Source organism: Giraffa tippelskirchi, chromosome 6, assembly GCF_054371585.1.
Source record: "Giraffa tippelskirchi isolate mGirTip1 chromosome 6, T2T-mGirTip1v1.2.pri, whole genome shotgun sequence".
NCBI lineage: Eukaryota > Metazoa > Chordata > Mammalia > Artiodactyla > Giraffidae > Giraffa > Giraffa tippelskirchi.
In genome coordinates this window covers 15,746,650-15,766,204 of record NC_137280.1, presented here as the reverse complement: position 1 = coordinate 15,766,204, position 19,555 = coordinate 15,746,650, and the positions used below count along the sequence as shown (strand labels likewise).

General features: G+C 36.1%; 1 protein-coding gene across 11 annotated transcripts in view; it reads right to left on the bottom strand.

Annotated features, from left to right (window-relative positions):
• VPS13B (vacuolar protein sorting 13 homolog B) overlaps positions 1-19,555 on the bottom strand; it is a 752,042-nt gene that overhangs the window by 177,756 nt on the left and 554,731 nt on the right. The window lies entirely within an intron of this gene.

The following is a 19,555-nucleotide window of genomic DNA, read 5'->3' as shown; positions in this document are numbered from 1 at the left end:
TAGTAGTTACATGAATCTATTCATGTATTAGAATTCACAGAACTATGTACCAATGAAGGGCATTTTAATTTTTTTCTCTTTTATTTAAAAAATAAAAAAGAAACAAAATTCTTTCAGTGACTTTATCATATGCATGACAGGACAGTTTTTTCCACCCCCTTTACTTTTTAACCTCACATGTACTTCTCTAAAGGCTAAAGGGCTGGACTGTGCCCTTATGTCTAGGGGAAGCCCACTTCAGACGTAAGTGCTAACCAACTCTGTACTGAGCCAGTTGTTCAGGTTTACTTTCCATTCTCCATGGCCCTTCCAACAGTGTAGTAGAACACTTACACTAATACCTTTAATGGTGAGATTAGGGTGCCCTTTCTGCAGAAGGTAAAAAAGATGGAATGCTACTCCTAAATGTTACAGAAGCCATAGGATAATTTCTGATCTTACTGACACCAAACACTGTGGCACATGAAAATTAAAGGCTTTAATTGAACAGCTAGACTAGAATCAGTTAAACCAGTAAAACTAAAAAGCACAGGTCAGTTTGACACCATCTCAAGTAGCTGAATTAGGAAAGAGAATATAGTCCTTCATAGGTCTTGGCTCATATTACAAAATAAGTTTTAAAAGAAGGTTCTTTTTTATCAGTAGAAGTCAAATGCTGATAATTCAGAAAAAGAAATGTGTATTACAATCTAATCATATTTGTGAATTTCAACTATGAATCTATTTGAGTTACATTATCAACCTTATTCTACCAAATATGAACTTTGAAAAGTTTAAAAATCAGAAACATCAATTTACCAAAGCAACATCAATAACAGCTCACAATATATATTCAGTACGAGTTTAACAAAATGGGTTAAACTTTTTGCACTGTCTCCTGTATCTTCTGCACTGTAGGCGGATTCTTTACCACTGAGCCACCGGAGAAGCTACATACAAAGCACAAGCTATATACAAAGCACAAGACAAGTGTTATGTTAACTTTTTGTAAGAGACAACTAGATATTTAAAACATTTAAATAATTTCCATTTTAGATGGTTTCTGTATGTCTGTCTGCATACAGTGCAACCTTTGTGTATGGTTGCCCTCCACTGGCCCACAAAGACCCCCACTCTCAGCCCCCTAGAGTTGGAGTGTTGAGCCCCATTCCTTGCAAAACACAGTCTGTTCTATGTATAAACAGAGGGACTAGGGCAGTCCCATTGGACAAGTCAGACAATATTGCAGGTCAAGAGTGCAAAAAGCAGAGCTTACAATGAGGCTATTCCTTTCAAAGTACCAGGTCCACAAAGAGATCTGTAGCATGTACCAGAATGAGAAACCCCACAAATGCAACAGCACTCTATTGCTTGTAAAGTCCATCAACATGTGTGAATCCTTCAACTAAAATCACAAGGTCATTGTCACATCTGATAATTAAACAAATGTGTACTGTTACTTTTATTTCCTAGTATAAAGTTAGACTTTGACATCCTTTAACTAGTTAGGTACTTTATGGGGTAGAAAATTACTGTCTTTATTATAAATATTTGTAGTTTCATAATGGTAGGAAAACTTACTTTTACAAATGGGAAAACTACTCAAAAAAAAATCTGACATTTTAAACAAAAAATTGAGCAATGTATTTTCTCATCTTCTTTTATACTTTTAAAAAATGATGAAAAACATTAACTTCATTATTAAGATGAAAGCATTAAAGAAATGGAGTATAAAAGTTTTATTCAACAGACACAGTTGGAACTATATAAAATGATGATTTACAAGAACTGGAAATATAACTGGATAAAGAACCAGGCATAGATTGTTAATGTGAATTTTATTCCACATTTATCCAATTATTATCAGATTCTTGTTTTAAATGATTTAGATTTTTTTTTATAATCCTCAATGAACTTTAATAAATGGATTATTTTCAATGTTTAGATTTTAAGAATGTGTAGTAATAGTGAATTTCCCAGCTGAGTCATCCATTTCTCTGCCAGATCTAATTTCTCACCATCTCCAGAACACATTCTATATCTTTAAGTTACCAAGTAAACCCATGCCTGTCAATTATTAGACTCTAATTACCCTTCAAAACTTTCCTAAAGCTACCAGGAAACAGAATGATGGAACGATTATTGAGTTAAAAGGAGATTAGACAAATACAAATAAATTACACTTATTTTATGCTTCCATCACCCTAGGAGATGACTTAATAGGGAAAGGAAAAGAATCATATTGTAATAATGAAATCAGAGAGGGAATTCAAGCCCCAGAGGTGATTCCCCTAAGTTTATGTTAATGCACACCTTGTGGGGGACCAAACATCAACTGGAAAAGTTTCCCAAAAACTGTTCCAGCTATTTTCTCATTTAAAACGTTCCAACTTTACTTGACCCATTAGTCATCATATTACTTACATTTATGATGTATTTTGAAATCTATTACCCAAAACCCAATGGATTCAATATGGCTTGTTATACCCAAATCATAACATTTATGAAAAAAAAAATTCTTTGTTAAGTGCTTCTTCCTTTGGAATTTTATTTGTAAAAGACAACTTTTTTTAAAAAGAAAATAAGTTGGGCTTGTTAGGAAAACAAGTCAGTGGCCATGGTGGCTATGTACAGACACAGGAATGACTGGCCCCCTCTACCACAGTAAATACAAATCAAAGAACAAATATTTAATCAAACTTGACTTTATGTGTTATTGTATGTAACTCTAAATAAAATATTTTTTATTATTAGGTCATGGTTCATAGTACACTTCTTTTTCTTATTCAGCAATTCAAATTCAGATTTTTGTTACAGTGTTCAAATAAAGGTATTCGTGATGATAATGGACAGTGGAGACTTGAGTATTCACAGGTGTGAGAGCTAGAGAACTTGGAAAGCTGCCCTTGACAATGAGATCAACATGTTTTCATTGAAGTTGCGAAGTGTAAAGATCTCAGTGGTGGCAGACATAAGTTAACAGTGGTACACTAAATGCAACTGGTTGTAGGCTGACCCATGCACCGCTGAGGAGGCTCAGAGACATGACTGACACATGCCCTTGGGTAAGCCAGCAGCAGTTCATTGTGCTCATCACTGGGAACTGGGCATCATTATTACTAGCATAAGTGCTCATGGACATATTCTTATCATCAAGCATTGACTATTTTTTGACTATACTGTCCTATACCCAAAAATCACAACATAAAAGTTCTATTAAAGGGTAAATGCATGGGTTTTCTAAAATGAATTTATCAAACTGAGCTCATCTAAATGAGCTTCTCTCCCTCTAAGTGGCTATCATAGAAGACTAAGTACGTTCCACTACTCTAATAACTGTGGCAGTGTTTTTGGTGCTCATTTCCTTTTTTTTCTTCCTATTCTCAATGATGGCATATACTCATCCTTGGAGACAGCATATCTGATTTTTAGGAACAGCCAAATGTTTTGAGACAAGGAAGTAAGGATTCCAGACTGAGGAAAGTTTAAAAACATAGAGAAGCCCATTTATAGAGACTACAATTGCCAATGATGAGACAATTTGAGCATTATTACAAATAATGAATTCAGAGTAACAGCAAATAACAACTATTGATAAATGGCCAACAAGGGAATATTTAGAAAATTAACTCACTTCTCCCCCAGTTTTATTGATATATGATTGACAACGAAAATTGTAAGATATTTAAACTGTACACTACGATGATATGATATACACTATACACTGCAAAAATGTTCCCCCCCATCTGGAAAACCAAATTTATTTTTTTAATAGGTAAATAAAGGGAAAGAAGTAAGCATTTATCCTACCTTTCTTAGCTAAACAATTCTACTAAGCAATCAAATAATAGATGAGGGAATGTTTCCCTTTATAAAAATATTCCAGCTACTATGTGAAAAAAGAATGCTAGAATTAAAATGTTACTGTGTGCAACCTCCAATGACTTTATGTATTTAGCGTCAATAGCTATTAACATCACAAGAAGAAACCTTAAGACATTATGTGCCTCCTGGTGGAACAATATAAAACCTTTTATAAAACAGTCTTGCTAAAAATAAATAAATAAAATAAACAACCTGAATTAGATTGAGCCACCTACGAGTTTGTATGTAGGAAATATAAAGAAGAGGGACAGACAAAATTCAAACTGTGGTAAAATCTACATGATAACTGACCTGGTTTCTTTAATATATTTGAATCATGCTCCCTGACTTCAGACTATGTTACAAAGCTACAGTAATCAAAACAGTATAGCACTGACATGAAAAGAGACACATAGATCAATGGAACAGTATAGAAAGCTCAGAAGTAAACCTATGCATTTATGGTCAATCTAAGATAAGGAGGTAAGAATACATACAATGGAAAAAAGACAGTCTGGGAAAAGTGCACTGCTATGTCAAAGAATGAAAATTAGAACACTCTCTAACACCATATATAAAAATAAACTCAAAATGGATTAAAGTCCTTAATATGAGACTGGGCACTATAAAACTCTTAAGAGGGGAACACAGCCAGAACACTCTTTTACATAAATCGTAGCAATATTTTTTTGGATGTGTTTCTGAGAGTAACAGAAACAAAGGCAAAAATAAACAAATGGGAGCTAGTTAAACTTAAAAGCTTTTGCACATCAAAGGAAAGGATAAACAAAACAAAACAACCTACGAATGGGAGAAAATATTTGCAAATGATGTAATCAATAAGGGTTTAACTTCCAAAACATACAAACAGCTCATACAATTCATGTTGAAAAAACAAGCAACCCAATCAAAAAATAGGTATACCTAAATAGACATTTCTCCAAAGACATACAGATGGCTGATAAGTACATGAAAAGATGCTCAATATTGCTAATTATTAGAGAAATGTAAACCAAAACTACAACAGACACCATCTCACACCACTCAGTATGGTCATCACCAAAAAGTCTAGAGAGGGTGTGGAGAAAGGGGGACCCTCTGACATTGTTGGTAGGAAGGTAAACTGGTGTAGACACTATGGAAAAGAGGATGGGTACTCCTTAAAAAACTAAAAATAGAGTTACCATATGACCCAGCAATCCCATTCCTGGGCATATATCTGGAAAAGATGAAAACTCTAATTCAAAAAGATACACGCACCCAAATGTTCATAGCAGCACTATTTACAATAACCATGGCATGAAAGCAACCTAAATGTCCATTAACAGATGGATAAAGAAGATGTGATATATGTATATAGTGGAATATTATTCAGCCATAAAAAAGAACGAAATAATGCTATTAGCAGCAACATGGACAGACCTAGAGATGGTTATACTAAGTGAAGTCAGACAAATACCATATGATATCACTTACATGCGGAATCTAAAAAAATGATGCAAATGAATTTATTTACAAAACAGAAATAGACTCACAGACATAGAAAACAAACTTAATTACCAAAGGGGAAATTAGTGGGGGGATAAATGGGTAATTTGGTTTAAATGATACACACTACACATACTATATAAAATAGATAAACAAGGACATACTGTATAGCACAGGGTACTATATTCAGTATCTTGTAATAACCTATAATGGAAAAGAATCTGAAAAAGAATATACTAAAAATACATAGAGAGTTGAATCACTTTGCTGTATATCTGAATCACTATAAATCAACTATACTTCAATAAAAAATAAATTAAATTGCAAGAGATGAAAAAAGAGGGGGAAACCTACTGATTTTGAAAGAAATTTCTTTTTTACAAAAAAAATTTGAAAGCCATAACCAGTAGTGGTGAGTAGATCTTATCTGGCTCCAGGCTAAAAAAACAAACAAACAATAACCATACATGCCTACAAACACCAACACACACTATGACATTCATGAGATAATTAGAAATTTGAACACTGACTAGATATTAGATGATACTGAAGAATTATTCTCTCTAGGTTTGATAACAATATTGTGGTTATGTTTTTAAAAGTTCTTATCTTTATAGATACAAATCGAAATATTATAGGTGATATAATATGATGCATGGGATTTGCTTCAAAATAATATAGAAGGTGAGGAAATGGATAGGGTTATATAAGAAACAATATATTGGCCATAAGTTGACAATTGTTTAGGCAGTCTACTTTTAATTTTTTTTTTTTTTTTATTTTTTAAGCTTTATATTTTGTATTGGAGTACAGCTGATTAACAATGTTGTGACAGTTTTAGGTGAACAGCAAAGGGACTCAGGCACACATACAAATGTATCCATTTGCCCCAAAACTCCCCTCCCGTCCAGGTTGTATTTGTATATGACATTTTCCATAATAAATAGTTTTTAAAAGGCATAGAGATGAGAATGAGTACAGCATAAGAAGAAGTCATATTGGAGGATGATTTCAAACCATTTGCCTCCAAACTTCTCTCTGCAGGGTCAATCAGTGACTCTGCTTCCAGTTTCAAGGAGAAAGTCATTAAATTTCTCTTGGTTTCCTACTACCAAACTGAAAAAATACTTCCATATGCCATTTTCCTTTGCTTCCTTAATTCGTTAAGGTAACACTGGTTCTTTCACATGTATGTTGAATTCTTCTCCTTCACTCTTTCTAAGGAACCCACCTTTATCTTTTCTCTTTTTAGTTTATCCACTTCTTCTCTCAACTGGATTCTTCTGGCTGATATTTAAACATGAGAAAATTCAGGTCTCTTTCATCATAAAAATAAAGCCCAAAACCACAATAAAAAATGCCCTTTCATTTATAATAACTATAAATGGAGTACAACCTTTAAAAACTGTGAATCACTATAATGCCACTATATTGTACCTCTGTAACTTATATAATATCGTGTATCAACTATACTTCAATTAAAAAAAAAAAAAAGGAAGGAAAACTCAAAACAAAACGCTCCTTCATATTCTTCTTCTTCTTCCCAACCAAACTTCTTGTAAGAGTTATACTCTCTGTTTCCATGTATCTTCCTCCTGCTTACTCCTCAATGCACTGTAGACTACAGTCAATCCAGGTTAATCCAATGGGGTGAGGGGGTAATATTTTTAGCCACGATGTCTATAAACCCATTAGCTATTTTCAATTTCTCATTTTACTGTAGCTTGTATCACTACCTGACACTGTCCAGTACTTCTACACTTTTCTCTCTTGGCTTCTTTGACATAAAACTCTCCAGATTTTCCTCTTACCTCTGCTTTCTTTTAAGGCTCCTCCTTTTCCTCCTGGCCAGTAATTACTGATTGGACTTCTTCAGTATGAAGTCTTAGGCTCTTTTTTCCTACTTCCTCTCTTTTCCTTCTTCTTCTTTTCCCTCCTGAGTAATAATCTCATCCAGGTCTGTGACTTGAATCAGCACCCATATTCCCCCAAACTTTCAAAACATTTAATCGTTTACCACTAGTCAGACTTTTGTGTGAATGGCAGATATGTATGTACAATTACCAACACAGAACTCATGATCTCTCCCTACTCTCATACACAACATAACAAACAAAATATACCTTTTCTCAAGCATTTTCTTGGAGAAGGAAATGGCAACCCACTCCAGTGTTCTTGCCTGGAGAATCCCAGGGATGGGGGAGCCTGGTGGGCTGCCGTCTATGGGGTCGCACAGAGTCGGACACGACTGACGCAACTTAGCAGCAGTAGCAGCAAGCATTTTCTATAACATATCAGTCAACAGGACACCAGTTTGGGATGCCATACTAAAATACCACAAACTGTGAGATTAGACAACAGAAACTTATTTTCTCACAGCTCTAGAGCTGCAATTCTGAGATCAGGGAGGGAGCTGAGGTTGGTTTCTGGTGAAGGCTGTCTTCTGGGCTTGCATGGCTGTGTTATTACTGTGTCCTCATATGGCAGGGAGAGATGGAATGACAGCAAGTTGTCTGGTGTACTAATCCCACCATGAGGGCCTGACCCTCATTACCTCATCTAATCTAATTACCTCCCAAAGGCCCAGCACAACGGGGACTAGAGCTTCAACATATGAATTTTGTGGGGACACAATTCAGTCCACAACACAATATTCCTTCAGTTAGATCAGTCACGACCTTAAATCATACTTAAACCTCTCTTACACAACATCCCCTCTACTCCAGTACCAGTCTATGGATTCTGCCTCCATATTTATCTACCAAATCTTTCACTTTTCTCCATTTCTATTACCATTCCATGACCCAACTTATTATCTCCCGCCAGTACTACTGCAATATTCTGCTAGTTGGTTGCTTGCCTCTACTCTAGCTCTTCTTATCTATTCTTTATCCTGCAACTAGAATCATTTTTTGTCAAAATGCAAATATAACCATATCAATAAACACTCGTACCTCCTCCCTCCCCATCACATATATGTCCTACTTAAAATTCTTTAGTGGTTTCCCAGTGCTCTAAAGATAAAAATCCCCAAATCCTTTACTGTGACCTAGAAGGCCTGGCCTCTACCTCCCTCTATAACCTCACTCTTTCTACTGTTCCTTCTCTCTGACTTGTTTTCATTTCCTTCGGTGTGCCATGATCCCCTTCCTCACAGGGTCTTTTGCATACATTCTGTCAGAAGATGGCCGTTCCCTCCATGTCTTTGGTTAACTCCCTTTTATTCAAGTGTCTGAACTCAGCTCAGAGAAGCTTTCCTAAATCTCTACTCTTTTACAAATCCATAAAAGTTTATGACACTTATATTAGCTTATAATTATATAATACTCTGGGTGACTACTTGCTAATCAAATCCTGTCCTTTCTACTAGATGGTATGCATTTCTTGAGAGAAATGACTGTGTATCTTTTGCTTACCATTGTAATTCCAAGGCTTGGAACATTACTTGGAATATTACAATTGCTCATAAACATTTGTTGTGAAAAATAAATGAAGAGTTCCATTGGGGATTACAGACATCATTTTAGAATTTGCAGGAATCTTAGGACAACTCTCTTACAAGTTACAGAAGAAAATGCTAGGATTCAAAGAAGAAAAATTATCTCACTTAGAATTACTTTCTTAGTGACAGTAAGCCTGGATTGTCCAGATGACACCAGGTTAGATTCCCGAGGTCTGAGGACAGTTATGATTTGATTAACTGAGGGAGGTGGGTGGTCAAGATTCATATGAGTTTGCAGAGGAGAGAAAATGATTGAGTAAAAGAAAAATCTGAAATGAGGGTCACCAGAAAATAAACCGAAGGAGTAATGAGGGCACAGGTAGGTGGCAGGTATAATGGAGAACCATTTCAAAGGAAAAACTAAAAAGGCTTGAATGAAAAAGGGATGAATTGAAGGTGACAGTAAAACTGTGAGAAGACATGAATGGAATAATGTTGCCATCACTAGCAAATGTAAAGAAATTTGAAGACTGTACTAAAGAGTGAATAAGAAAAAGAAAAAAATTTTGACTTAACGTGAATAAGTTAAATTTTAAATAACTAAATGCATCTCACAGGCAGACGAACAAATAGTCCTGAAGGTGGATAATGAATCAAAATTAGAAACAGGCAATTGGAGGTTGTAGGCATAGAAGAAATAGCTGAGGTTATTGTCTGTACAAAGAACAGAAGACTCAAGACAAAATTCAACAACTTCATGATAAAAACACTCAAAGTGAGTATAAAGGGAACACATCTCAACATAATAAAGTACATTATGACAAACCAATGGGAATTCGCCAGTGGCTCAGTGGTAAAGAATCCACCTGCAATGCGGCAGACACAGAAGACGTGGGTTTGATTCCTGGGTCGGGAAGATCCCCTGGACGAGGGCATGGCAACCCACTCCAGTGTTCTTGCCTGCAGAATTCCATGGACAGAGCAGCTTGGCAGACTACAGTCCACAGGGTCGCAAAGAGTCGGACATGACTGAAGTGACTTAGCACTCATGCAGGCATGACAAACCCACAGTAAACATAATACTCAATGGTGGAAAGTTGAAAGTCTTTCTGCTAAATTCTAGAAGAAGACAAGGGAGTCCACTCTCATTGCTTCTATTTAACATAGTATTGGAAGTCCTAGCCAAAACAATAAGAAAAGAAAAAGAGGTATTCAAATTGGAAGGGAGGAGGTAAAACTGTCACTATCTGCAGATGACATGATGCTCTGTATAGAAAACCTTAAAGTCTGCACTCAAAAACTGTTAGAACTAGTAAATGAATTCAGCAAGGTTGTAGGATACAAGATTGATATACAAAAACCTATACAGTCATAATGAAATATCAGAAAGATAAAGTAAAAAAAAAATCCTATTTAAAACTGCATCTCCGTTCCCCCCTCCAAACAAACAAACAAACAAAAAAACAGCCCGATTACCCAGGAATAAACTTAACCAAAGAGGTGAAAGACCCATACACTGAAAACTATAAAACACTGATGAAGAAAATTAAAGATGATTCAAAGAAATGGGAAGATATCTCATGCTCTTGGATTGGAAAAACTAATATTGTTAAAATGGCCACACTACCCAAAGTAATCTACAGACATAATGCCATTCTTATAAATATCACCCATGATACTTTTCACGGAACTAGAATAAATAATCCTAAAATTTATTTGGAGCCACAAAAGACTCAGAATTGCCAAAACAATCCTGAGAAAAAAGAACAGAGCTGGAAGTATAACCCTTCTAGACTTCAGATTATACTACAAATCTATAGTAATCAAATAACATGGTATCAGAACAAAAACAGACACAGAGAGCAATGTAATGGAACAGAGGGCCTAGAAATAAACCCACACATCTACAGTCGACTAATTTATGACAAAGGAGGCAAGAATATACAATGCAGAAAGTCTCTTAAACAAGCGTTTCTGGGAAAGGTGGTCAGCTTCACGTAAAACAATGGAATTAGACCATTCCCTCATACTATATACAAAAATAAACTCAAAATGTTTTAAAAACCTGAATATAAGACATAACACCATAAAACTCCTAGAACACAGACGAAACATTTTTGGACATAAATCATATTAGGTTGGTGCAAAAGTAATTGCAGCTTTGCATTGTTGAACTTTGACATTTGATATTAGAATACATTCTTAAACAAATGTGGTTATGTTATAAATCATTTTAATGTGCATTTCTCACTTTATGTTTTTTTGGCTAATGACATTGCTTGCTGTTTATTTTATATTTATTTTAGACTATAGAAATGATGTTAGACAAAAAGCAAATTTGAGAGATTTTTTAATTTGAGTTCAAAATGGGTCATAAAGCAGCAGAGACAACTCGCAACATCAATGATGCCTTTGGCCCAAGAAATGCTAACGAATGTACAGTGCACTAGTAATTCAAGAAGTTTTGCAAAGGAGACGAGAGCCTTGAAGATGAAGAATGTGGTGGCTGACCATCAGAAGTTGACAACGACCAATTAAGAGCCATCATCAAAGCTGATCCTCTTACAACCACACGAGAAGCTGCCAAAGAACTCAACACCGACCATTCTATGGTCATTTGGCATTTGAAGCCAATTGGAAAGGTGAAACTTGACAAGTGGATGCCTCCTGAACTGACAGAAAATAAAAAAAATTGTTTTGAAGCATTGTCTTTTCTTATTTTATGAAACAATGAACCATTTTTCAATCAGATTGTGACATGCAACAAAAAGTGGATTTTACACTCAATGGTTGGGCTTTCCTGATAGCTCAGTTGGTAAAGAATCTGCCTGGAATGCAGGAGACCCTGGTTCAATTCCTGTGTTGAGAAGATTTGCTGGAGAAGGGATAGGCTACCTACTCTAGTATTCTTGGGTTTCCCTCGTGGCTTAGCTGGTAAACAATCTGCCTGCAATGTGGGAGACCTGGGTTTGATCCCTGGGTTGAGAAGATACCCTGGAGAAGGGAAAGGCTACCCATTCCAGTATTATGGCCTGGAGAATTCCATGGACTGTATAGTCCATGGGGTTGCAAAGAGTTGGACATGACTGAGTGACTTTCACTTTCCACCTTCAGCTCAATGGTTGGACCGAGAAGAAGCTCCAAAGCACTTCCCAAAACCAAACTTGCACTAAAAAAAGGTCATGGTCACTGTTTGGTGGTCTGCCGCCCTTCTGATCCACTACAGCTTTCTGAATCCTCATGAAACCATTACATCTGAGAAGTATGCTCAGCAAATTGATGAGATGCACCAAAAACTGCAATGCCTGCAGCCAGCATTGACCAAGAGAAAGGGCCCAATTCTCTACCACAACCCCTGACCGCCCATTGCACAGCCAAAGCTTCAAAAGTTGAATGAGTTGGGCTAGAAAGTTTTGCCTCATCCGCCATATTCACCTGACCTCTCATTAACCGACTATCACTTCTTCCAGCATCTTGATGACTTTTTGCAGGGAAAATGCTTCCACAATCAGTGGGAGGCAGAAAATGCTTTCTAAGAGTTTGTTGAATCCTGAAGCATGGATTTTTATGCTACAGGAATAAACAAACTACTTCTCAATGGCAAAAATATATTGATTGTAATGGTTCCTATTTTGATTAATAAACATGTGTTTGAGCCTAGTAATAATGATTTAATATTCACGGTCCAAAATTGCAATTACGTTTTGTACTATTAGGTTGTATACTATTTCTTAGATCAGTTTCCTAAGGCAAAAGAAATAATAGCAAAATAAATAAATAAATAAATAAATAAACAAATGGGACCTAATCAAACTCAGAAGCTTTTTCACAGCAAAGGAACAAAACGAAAAGAAACCTTTGGAATGGGAGAAAATATTTGCAAACAATGTGACTAATTAAGGGTTAATATCTAAAATATACAAACAGGGCCTTTCCTGGTGGTTCAGAATTCACCTTACAATGCAGGGGACACAGGTTCAATCCCTGGTCAGAGAACTAAGATCATACATACTGATGAGCAACTAAGGCTGTGCGCCACAACCAGAGAGCCCTTTCTAACACAACGACTGAAGACTGCATGCTCTGGAGTCCACGTGCCACAACTACAGAGTCCACGCAAATTAGAAGTATGGGGTTAATAGTTACAAACTACTATACATAAAATGGATAAGCAACAAGGATATAGTGTATAGCACAGGAAATACAATAACTGACAATGGTCTACTAAAAAAATGCTGAATCACTATGCTGTATACCTGAAATTAACACTATATTGTAAATCAACTCGACTTGAATTAAAAAAATTAAGCAATAAAATAAAATTCTTGGTCTACTCTCTATTTGACATCCTGACTTCAAGTTTATTGTTTTATTTTGATAAATCATAGGGAAAATAAACTATGATAATATAATGCTGACACTGCAAATTGAAACCTGTAACGCCTAGCAAATGTAAAAGTCAAGGTTCTCACAGTTTTATTAACTAGTTTACATTTCTTAAATGTAGAAGATAGCTTGCTAGTATGGTTGTAAAACTAAAATAGAGATAGGACTCCAGTGATCAAGGTGTGGACCTTGGCCCTATTTCTGGAAAGAGAAAAGAAACAAGGGGTTAACTATAAGAAGTTACAATAAGAAGACTAAATTAATTAAAATTACTTTGATATAACCATGTTGCCTAAAATTATATGAAAATTGTGATATGCTGATTATTTATAATAAAACATAAGTAATGTGGGAATGCTCTCCCAATTTGGCATAAGTTTTTCTTTGCTGTCCTTTAAGTGTCATTTAGTGGCTACAGTGACAGTATTCAAATACATGTCTGCAAAGAAACAATGAAAAAAATACCAGGGAGTTCAAATATTTCTGTAAACGACCTTAAGTTAATTAGAAAAATCTGCACCCTTCCCAGTTCTTCTTCTCACATGTCAGCTCTCATTAAATTAAAAAAAAAATTTTTCATTTCAAAGTTAAGAAATCCTATAGTTAACAAACTTTTAAACTGGGGTCAAGGGGGCACATTCCTAAGTTTCTGTATGATGTCATATGAAGCAGTTCACAGCTGAATTTGAATTTGCAAAAAGTATGAATGAGTTTTCAATATAAGAAGTATCTGATCTAACAGTAATTCCTTCTCTATAGGCTAACTGTGTTGGGAACAGGTGGCCCTGCTTTCAATTATAGAGGGCTAGCATGCCAGTGTGAGGCCTGGATTAGTTCACCTTCTCACGGGGAATTTTCCTCGGTTGGGAATGGATTTATTATGGCTTCACACATGGAATAGAGCTCATGTCAGCTGAGGGCAGTGACACATCATATGATTCAAATTAACCTGCTGTGGACTGTTCTGCGGGGCTTAGATTGTGTATTAAAATGACGACATTTTAAAAACAGCTTGAAAGAAACCAGGATTGCTGAACTGCAATGGTTCCAATTTGTTCTAACTAATCTATCACCTGCTGGAGATATTATTCTAGTGGGTTTCTGGTAGCTGCTGTTTTCCAGGTTTCTCCAAGCCAATGACCTTGCTAATGGGTACAATTGTTGCCTCTGAAGGAAGGAGGTGGGGGTTGAGAGAGCTTTGAAGGGGTTTTTGATGTACAAGTTGGGACCTACCATTCGCTCTAGGGTCCTATTAAGTGAACAGAGGAAATCAGGGAATACTCAAGAACACTGAATTATTTTCCCAAAACCAAATGCTAAGGAGCAGCATATGCATCACCTTGTTTAGATAAAATAATCCCTGAAAAAAATCTGAAAGGCTGAATTCAAAAGCTGTTAAGTTTGCACCTTAGGAAGAAAATTTAAGGTTAGGTAGTTATAGTCGGTATTTCCTCTACCCTTCAGGGTCATAACTTTTATTGCTACTGAAACTTTAATTCAAGAGCAAGAAAGGAATAAATGAAAATACACTATTTTAGAGTTGCAGCATAAAGCATTCTTTGGGAATGATACTTAAATAAGATGTGCATACAGATTAAACTAATGGTATCAAAAGATTCTTAATGATAATAATGAATAATACTTAGAAGCATTATTTGCAACACTAAAAAAAAAGGGCTTTTTATTTTTCAAGGGAAGAGAATGGTACTGGGGAATATTATAAAGCTGAATATTGTTCCTCCAGTCTTGGCATAAATAATATTGTTCTTAATATACTATTTTCTAAAATCTGGAAAAATATTTTTTTCCTTGAGTTGTCAAAAATCTATAAAATAATACATAAGCTAGAGCCAGACATCCTGGAATGTGAAGTCAAGTGGGCCTTAGGAAGCACCACTATGAACAAAGCTAGTGGAGGTGATCGAATTCCAGTTGAGCTATTTCAAATCCTAAAAGACGATGCTGTGAAAGTGCTGCACTCGATATGCCAGCAAATTTGGAAACCTCAGCAACGGCCACAGGAGCAGAAAAGGTCAGTTTTCATTCCAATCCCAAAGAAAGGCAATGCCAAAGAATGCTCAAACTACCACACAATTGCACTCATCTCACACGCTAGTAAAGTAATGCTCAAAATTCTCCAAGCCAGGCTTCAGCAATATGTGAACCGTGAACTTCCAGATGTTCAAGCTGGATTTAGAAAAGGCAGGGGAACCAGGGATCAAATTGCCAATATCCACTGGATCATCGAAAAAGCAAGAGAGTTCCAGAAAAACATCTATTTCTGCTTTATTGACTATGCCAAAGCCTTTGACTATGTGGATCACAATAAACTGTGGAAAATTCTGAAAGAGATGGGAATGCCAGACCACCTGACCAGCCTCTTGAGAAACCTGTATGCAGGTCAGGAAGCAACAGTTAGAACTGGACATGGAACAACAGCCTGGTTCCAAGTAGGAAAAGGAGTATGTCAAGGCTGTATATTGTCACCCTGCTTATTTAACTTATGTGCAGAGTACATCATGAGGGACGCTGGGCTGGAGGAAGCACAAGCTGGAATCAAGGCTGCCGGGAGAAATATCAATAACCTCAGATAGGCAGATGACACTGCCCTTATGGCAGAAAGTAAAGAAGAACTAAGGAGCCTCTTGATGAAAGTGAAAGAGGAGAGTGAAAAAGTTGGCTTAAAGCTCAACATTCAGAAAACTAAGATCATGGCATCCGGTCCCATCACTTTATGGCAAAGATATGGGGGAAACAGTGGAAACAGTGGCTGACTTTATTTTTCTGGGCTCCAAAATCACTGCAGATTGTGATTGCATCCATGAAATTAAAAGATACTTACTCCTTGGAAGAAAAGTTATGACCAACCTAGACAGCATATTAAAAAGCAGAGATAGTACTTTGCTGACAAAGGTCCGTCTAGTCAAATCTATGGTTTTTCCAGTAGTCATGTGTGGATGTGAGAGTTGGACTATAAAGAAAGCTGAGCACTGAAGAATTGATGCTTTTGAACTGTGGTGTTGGAGAAGACTCTTGAGAGTCCCTTGGACTGCAAGGAGATCCAACCAGTCCATCCTTAAGGAAATCAGTCCTGAATATTCATTGGAAGGACTGATGTTGAAGCTGAAACTCCAATACTTTGACCACCTGATGCAAAGAACTGACTCATTTGAAAAGACCCTGATTTTGAAAAGACCCTGATGCTGGGAAAGATTGAAGGCAGGAGAAGAAGGGGCTGAGAGAGGATAAGATGGTTGGATGGCATCATCGACTCAATGGACATGAGTTTGGGTAAACTCCGGCAGTTGGTGATGGACAGGGGGCCCTGACATGCTGTGGCTCATGGGGTCGCAAACAGTCGGACACGACTGAGCAACTGAACAGCAAAAAATGCTTTATGATTTCCCACTATTCCTATTTATCTCTAAATTAATATCGAGTAGCTGTTTACAGAGAGATAACAGTTTTTATTTAATAACACCTATGTACATACTTTACATGACAAACTATTTATAGAAAGGAAATTTTCTCTAAGGTGGCAAATTCTGGAGTAGTTCAAGGCTGTTAGCTTAACGGTCTAGTGGAATCCCACAGAACTGACATATCATTCAAACTAATCTCCCCTCAAATAATTTATGATAGAAAAGTACTCTTGGTTAAAAAATGTTTTAGACTTTGAAGAACTTAAATCATTTTATATTGCATATTTTATTTGATTTCTCATAATAAAATATCATTAAAAAAAACACTCACGGCCTCCCTGGTGGGCCTACACCCTGCAACCAGAGAAGCCAGCACACAGCAGTGAAGACCCAGAGTAGCCAAAATAAATAAATAAAATTAAAAAACAGTCATTCTTTGTATCATTTCCCACTCTCCTATGCCCCAAAATATCTGCAGTTTAAGTCTCAGTAATTGTACTGATGGTATTAAGAAAATCATATATAAATATATATTATTAATGTATAAGTCATATAAAATCTTGGTACAAAAAGTGTAGTCTCCAGATGCACAGTATTCATTTTATCTGTGAGCTTGTTAGAAACATAGAATTTAATCCCTTTTAAACCACATTTGCATTGAACCAGAACTCCAGAGATGTTCAAATGCACACTGCAGTTTGAGAAGCACTGCTGTGAAATAACTATTTCAATTCATTAATTAAAAAGTTTGAACCCCCAGATAGACAACCTTTATTACTGAATGGGCATAAAGTTAGAAATGGCAAATATGTAGTTTCCAATTTTAAAAAATATAAGAGACACAAAGTACAACTGTTGTAAAAGTCATACATAGTCAAATTGAAAGACAGGATGATAAACATGTACATTTAAGTTTTCATTTGCTCATTGATATTTCTCAAAATTCAAATTATATGGGAGACACAAAAATATGGTACACAATTTACTATTGACTTGAAGATCCCATCCCTTTTAGAAACAAATCAATCAAATGTAAACTACAAGGGAACTTTCTAGCCAAAAGGTGAAAGACTGTGCCTAAAAGCAAAAGAAATCTGAAATTAAAAGAGAGAAAAAGGAAGTAAATGCAAGTTTCCCTATCACTTCTCCGTGAACTACTCATGTTCTTACCCTATTTCATTCATTCTGGCACGTTCAGTCTTTTGTCCTGCAACTGATGAAGTAAGAAAGCTACCAACTCTCTGCCACCCTATGGACTGTAGTCTGCCAGGCTCCTCTGTCCATGAGATTTCTCAGGCAAGAATACTGGAGTGGGTTGCCATTTCCTTCTCCAGGTTGCAGGTGGATTCTTTACCACCTAAGCCACCAGGGAAACATCATATACATATATATTATATATATATAATATATATATAAAATAGCTTAAATAGCAGGTATTTCTTTTTTTCTTAGTAGTATATAAAATGTTTTTTTTCCTACATTGACGGTTGCTTGAATTCAATGAAATATGGTACTTCACACTCACTAACTGAGGACTCATACTCGTTTTCAACCATCCAGCATTCCAAAGGATGCTTCCATCTTTAATGAATCCTTTAGACTTTATCATCAGCTTTTTCCCTTCCTTCAAGTCTTTAAAACCACACCTATATACTAAATCTAGATACTAAAAATTAGAACTAATTCTTCATATATCTATATGTTTTAAATGCCAGCATCAGATAAACATATATAAGAAGAACTGAGCCCCAGTGAGGCCAACTGAGGTTATTTCAGGCTCTTTCTACTCTAGTCCTGATGGTGGGCCACTTTCTCTATTTGTAGTCATGAATCATAATTTACTGGCATGTCGTGGCACACAAACTTAATCAGGTCCACATAGGGATAGCTTTCAATCATCAAAATTCATGCCTTGCAGTATATTGCTAGAGATCTCAAGACAGTATAACACCACAGTTTTAAACTCATAATGAAGAAACTGGTATTCTTTTAATGACTAACATGTTCTGCAGAACAGTGAGTATAACAAAACGAAAACTTAATGGTAGTAATTTTTGTTAGATCTCAATGAGGTGACGTAAGAGTAACAAAGAAGAGGAATTATCCTCCAATTAAAAATAAAAAAAATAATTAAAAAAACATGAGATGAAGGGGGAAGAAATAGAGCAGCAAAAAGAAAGAGCGTGAGGAGACAGACAAGAAAGAAAAAACTTTTAGTTATACTAAAATTAGTGCAGTATGCTGCTGCTGCTAAGTCGCTTCAGTCGTGTCTGACTCTGTGTGACGCCATGGACTATAGCCCACCAGGCTCCTCCGTCCATGGGATTCTCCAGGCAAGAATACTGGAGTGGGTTGCCATTTCCTTCTCCATTAGTGCAGTATAGAAGTGACCTAGGTCTTTGGAGTCATAAAGACCTGAGTTTGAATGGCTCCTTTGCTACTGTGATCTCAGGCAATTGACTTCATTTTTCTAAGCCTTAGCTTCTTTATTTGTAAAATGGGAATGATTATAGAGCCTACACCTTGGGTTTATACAAGTATATAAAGCACCTAGTACCTGGGACATAATAAACACTTAATACCTTTTGATATCTATATCTATTTAAAATTGAGTGTTAATATGTCCCAAGCACTTTGCTAAGCATTTGAAATGTGTATTTATCTAATCCAATCTACCTATGTATATTATCTTGTGTATATTTGTCATATATCCTATCCACCTATCTATCCATTCATGCTCCCACCCATCTATCTATCCATTACCTATTTTATCTCTTCATTTACAGGTAAAGAAACTGAGGCACAGGAGGTTAGACAACGGCCTAAGGTCCCACAGTTAAGTGGGTAGAAAAAGGTAGAAATAAAATAACAACTATTGTTTTTAATTGATAACTACTTTTTGCCAAACTAATGATAAATTTTAATGCATATTAATATTAGCCTTTTGATCTCTAGAATAGGTAGCCTGAGAAGA